The 5,325-nt window shown below is 38.8% G+C and overlaps 1 pseudogene; it reads right to left on the bottom strand.

Moving 5' to 3' along the window:
- The window catches only part of LOC144474470 (histone-lysine N-methyltransferase SETMAR pseudogene), a 13,783-nt pseudogene extending 8,891 nt beyond the window's left edge, over positions 1 to 4,892 (bottom strand).
- Between the last annotated feature and the right edge of the window lie 433 nt (positions 4,893 to 5,325).

Raw genomic sequence — 5,325 nt, 5'->3', positions numbered from 1 at the left:
CAATCGATTCGCGGTCGATTTCCCGGGAAAACCACGGTCCGAGGAGATCGTCGAACGGGAACGTGAAAGGAGTAGAACGATCCGTTGTTCCGTGGGATCGATCACGCCGGCCCTCTTGTGCCCCCCCCCCCCCCCGGGTTCGAAAGTTTACGCGAAATTCGGGAAGTACGGTTCCTTTGGAAACGAATTCCTCGGTTCGACGGAGCGAAATGAAACCGGGAACGAGAACGAAAGTCGGAGGAAGTTGGCTACTTGGCGGATCCTTTTGATTCGGTGAAAGGTTTCTGGGTAGTATCTTCAAAGAGTTCCCCGGTTGCCAGAGCCGCGGTCCGCCGGACCGTAAAAACAGAGGAGGGAACTGCTCAGCTTTTAATTTCGCCGGAGTTACACGCGCCAGCCGTTCCGGCGGACGCGCGCTGCGCAAACCTGCGCGAACCGGTGCCATCACCTGCGTGCGGTTTCGTTCTTGGAACGTTAGGCGCGCGCCTCGAGATTACGACCGTTCGCTTCTCGGGATCGTTTCCTCGGATTTATCTCCGACGAGTGGCAGCTCGCCCTTTAAGCCTTTGCACTCCGAGCTATCTTAATTCGATATTTAACACTTTATCGACCGGTAGCTTATAAATCGGATTTTTCCCCCGATTGGCTGTGAATCGGTTGCCATAGTAATCATTAATTTTTCATCTATTATTGAGATGAACGTGTTAGATTGTACTACAAGTTTCTATATTATTATATAACTTTTTAAATATTAGCATATTTATTTCAATACTAATAAAAATATGAAAATTAAATAACATTGAATAGAAGTAAAATTTTAGCAAAGTAGTAAATATAATTTGGCTAGTATAGAATTAGTTAAATAAATAAATATATATACATACATAGAAAGAGAAGAAAAAGTATCGTAGCATTTTCGCGGTAATCACTGAGTATAATCAAATCATATCTTTCGCGATTAATAAGATAAATAAAATGAAAATAGAAACGAACATTTTTACGACCGGATGACCGGTCGAAAAAGTGTTAAAATCGTCTCTTTGACTATAGTATTATGAAGTAACTTACTGTATTTTATATGATGTATTTACTGAATTTATTATAATATTATAGTGTTAACTAATGTTAAATGATGTTATTAGAATGTTAAAATTATTTTGAAACGTGGTAGAATAATTTTTCATGGCGCCTCAGAGTCACCTCTCGAGTGCAAAGGGTTAAACTACGCTGAAGAGGCGTGTTGCTCTCCGACTGCCGTTCGTCAAACTGTTTCTCGAATCTGCATCGTTTCGGTTCAACTCCGCAGGAAGTTTCCGGCTCGATCTTCGAGCACCGATTCCGCGATCTGTTCGCGTGCATAATTAATTTTTCGTCGGAGAAAATCGCAGCTGCTTTATTGCGTTGGCATTGGTTCGAGGCTCGCGAGACGATGCTTGTGTCAATTCCGACCCGAGGTAGTTCAGTTACGCAATTTTCGGCATTTAGATCAAGTAAATTCCTTTTGCATTAGCAACGATAGAGAAGTTAAATTTTGATATAGTCGTCAGAAAATTTGTTTTATAATATAGCAGACAATATCGATAAAAGCAGTGTTAAAACTTAACGTTTTAAATATTGTTTTTCTAAATTGCAAATACTCACTTTTCTCATACATGCATCAAATCTACGGAATTGTTTATCGGAAATGGTTCTGTGGCGAAAGAACAAGGTTCAGTCGGGTACAGTTCGTGAAGAAACTTTAGTCAAAATGGGAGCATCCAAACCAAGAAGCTTTAGCTACAATATGAGCGTCCAAAATCCTAATAGTCGCCGTATCTAAGTTGCCATGCAAACTCAAACTGTTAATCTGCATACTTATCGTTCGGACAATACTGTCGCACGCGGACCAATTGCGACCGTTGGCAATTCCTATGCGGTTTCATAGTTTATAAAATAAGCCACGACCAAGTACAATTCGTCCACTTTCTTCTGATAAATAATCGGTGCTGATCTTGGAATGTTAGACCAAGAACTGTTTTAATTAGACTGCGATTATACATATTATATATCATGATATATTATATTCTATATATAATATATTATGCATTTTTCAGAAAACAAAACATTCGAAAGATTTTAAAAATAATGCTACATTATTTTCAACCTATTAATTATATTGAGATAGAAAATAAATTATTATTTTACTTCATTTTGTTGTGATCAAGTTAGGCGATTTTTATTTTGCATAAAGATAGAAATAAAAATTGTCTCAATCAATTGGAATAAATATTAACTGAACAACAAGATGTTTCTCTCTTTTACGACCTAAACAGGTTGGAAATAATAACATTGACATTTTTAAATTCTTTTAATCTCCCTACCATCTTAAATCGTAATTACATAATTTTACCATAAACCTGTAAAGATCCGCAGTACAATTAACCGAGATTATATTTCCGTCCACGGTGCTCTTCATTAGACCATAGAAATATGACTCCATCGAATGAATGAATTATGGAATTCAACTCTTACATTTCACAGTACATATCTCTTACCTGTGTACATTCAGGATACTCGGGGGTGGTTTGTGAAGCTTCGCCTGTGATAACTTCAATGGAGGGCGAAGAGAAATGGACGTAAATAATGTTTCTCAGATGCTGCACAAGATTTGTCTCGTTTCCCAGCATTGTGGTTATTAAATCACTGTACCGCTGAAGTTCCAGTTCCATTCAAACGTTGCTAATGTTCTGGTGGTTGCTAACTGACAAAACAAACGTACTATTTAATGGTGTAATTTATTTTATTGTATTATTTTGACGACGGCAAATATCTCGAAATTTCAATATTTTGAAATATGATCATTCGGGTATGTCAGCAATAAACACTGTTAAAACAAGATTCTGCAACTTGGACGTTCATAAGCGAAGGCAACAAAAATCTAAATATATAGTAGTTAGTTGTTATGAATAGTATTAATAGTTTAGTAATAGTATAATTTTTAATTCTTTCTACGAATTACAGTATTGTATTTGAGTTTAATATATTGTTTTTTTATTCTATTATATTTTATTTGATCTTATTTTCTTGTGTCATTTTATCTACTTTATTTCATCTTACATTTCCGCGTTATTTTATCTACATTATTTTATCTTACATTTCCGCGTTATTTTATCTACTTTATTTTAGCTTATATTTCCGCGTTATTTTATCTACTTGATTCCATGCTGAGTGATCAATAAAGTTCTCCCATAATGTTCTACCGTAAACTGTCAAAAAGTTGGTCACAGTATATGATTTCGGTCGCGACATGTTTCCTTACCCCGTGCACGGGGTAAACTACCCCCGCTGCGACGGCATCGCCGAGACGGCTGTCGCAGATCCGGGCCGAGCACCGTTCCCCTTTCGGCTCCACTTAAAATCCATCGGAACTCCGCTCAATAATCGCGATCTCCTGAATTATCAATCAGACTTTCACCGTGTTTCCTGCCGGTCGATGAAATTCCACCGCTAAAAGAAGATTACCCTGGCCGGGGGGAGAGAGAGAGAGAGAAGACCCTCTCTCCTGTCTTTCCAGCCTCCCACGGTCCTCTTTTCTTCGCGCCTTCCTTTATTACTACGTAGTCTCGCGCGGCATCGGGGGGAAAGTTTACCGGGTGCCTCGGCATTCTGCGCATTTCGTCGATAACCAGCTATGTCGGGGAAATTCCTTCCACGTAGTCAAAGGACCAGGACAGGTTCCCGGCGAACACAGGGCCGGGTCCCTTCGTGCCGCGCGCGCTACGGCTGCCACCGAGTCGATTATTAAGGGGGATATCCGGGCGCAGGACGTCGCACAGTCGGATATTTCCACTGAAAATACCGCAAAGGGTAGTCCTTTTTTTTTACTAAACCAGATAACTGGGATTCATTTTTTTCTTTGACGTTTTATGCATTATGCATATTTTACGCATACGTGGCGAAAGTTTAGTCGAATTTTTATTGCTTTTTAGAGCGATCTGCTGGACTTAAAATTACAGTTGCATTATTTTTAACGCATTATAATTATTGAGTTATATATGTTCTTGTATCTTGCAATTAGTGGAGACAATTTTTATTTTTCATAGAAATCTGCGGTTTAGTCTAGACATTTAAGTAAACTATAGGGTGAAATAGATGAACAATATTATAAATTTATATTAGTTTATTAATTTAAATGTGCAATTACAATTATTATTCTCAAATGTATAATTACAATTATTTCGTTCAAATATCCAATCACAATTATTTTCTTTAAATGACGAATTATTTTAATTTAATATTCTATTACAATCATTTGGATTAGCTAAAAAATTAAAATCATTTTGATTAGCTAACCAATTAAAATCATTTTGATTAGATATCCAGGTAAAATCAATTTGATCAGGTACCTAATTGTATAACTTTTTTGTAAAAATACCCAGTTGCAACTATTTTGTTTAAATGTCCAATAACAATAATTCTGTTCAAATATTCGGTTACAATGATTTTCTTTAATTATCTAAATGAACCATCGGCGAATAATTTCTTCGCTAGGGGAGCGCTTTTGCAAAGTGACAGTATGTCCGGTTTTTCGGTGGGAATAGCCGGTCGTCGTATCCACCAGGATTTGCATCTCTAGCAGACGATGCCGTGCTCGAGGGCTAATGACTTGCAATGGCTCCGACAGCGCTCGCGAAAGCGCATAAAACACGGATTACGGGGGGGGGCAGTGACGTTGGGTCCGGGGCGCGCGCTTTCCACACCTCGGCCGCTTCTTCGCCCGAGAGAGGCCGGCCAGCCATTGTGCCGTCGTTGTTAGCTCTTAATGCTCCTAGCTTGATGATTTACCAGCTACCGAGTTTACCTAACTCTGCGCCTTTGTTGTTTCCTTGGGAACCCCTTCTGGCGTTCGTCATCCCTTGTTCGCCGGGTTCAGAGTTTTCGAGCCCGCAACCACTGTCGTTTCAAGGTTTAGGGTGAAGTCCGGGGTTATTTGGGTCGCCAGCTGAGCTTCGTTATGGACAAACTTTGTCTAGCTATCGATTTTTAACACGCCTCGTTGTCGATTATTTACATCACCGTTCCACAGACCGACCTTTCTACATTATGTAGTGATCCCTGGAATATTTATTTAACACGTTCAGGCATTGACAACCAGGATTTTGTATTGTTTTATTTATTGTGTTATGAAACCATCTGAAAGGGTTTATTGACAATGCGCAAGGTTATTATTTAACTTTTGGTTAGATAAATTTTATTATGTACTGTGTAAAGTAACAACTAATCAAAATGGTGAACTGCACGACCCTATGAAGACCCAACAAATACATACCGACGAATACACATAGT

The sequence above is a fragment of the Augochlora pura genome, chromosome 8 (genome assembly GCF_028453695.1).
Source record: "Augochlora pura isolate Apur16 chromosome 8, APUR_v2.2.1, whole genome shotgun sequence".
Taxonomy (NCBI): Eukaryota; Metazoa; Arthropoda; class Insecta; order Hymenoptera; family Halictidae; genus Augochlora; species Augochlora pura.
This window is presented reverse-complemented; position numbering and strand designations above follow the sequence as displayed.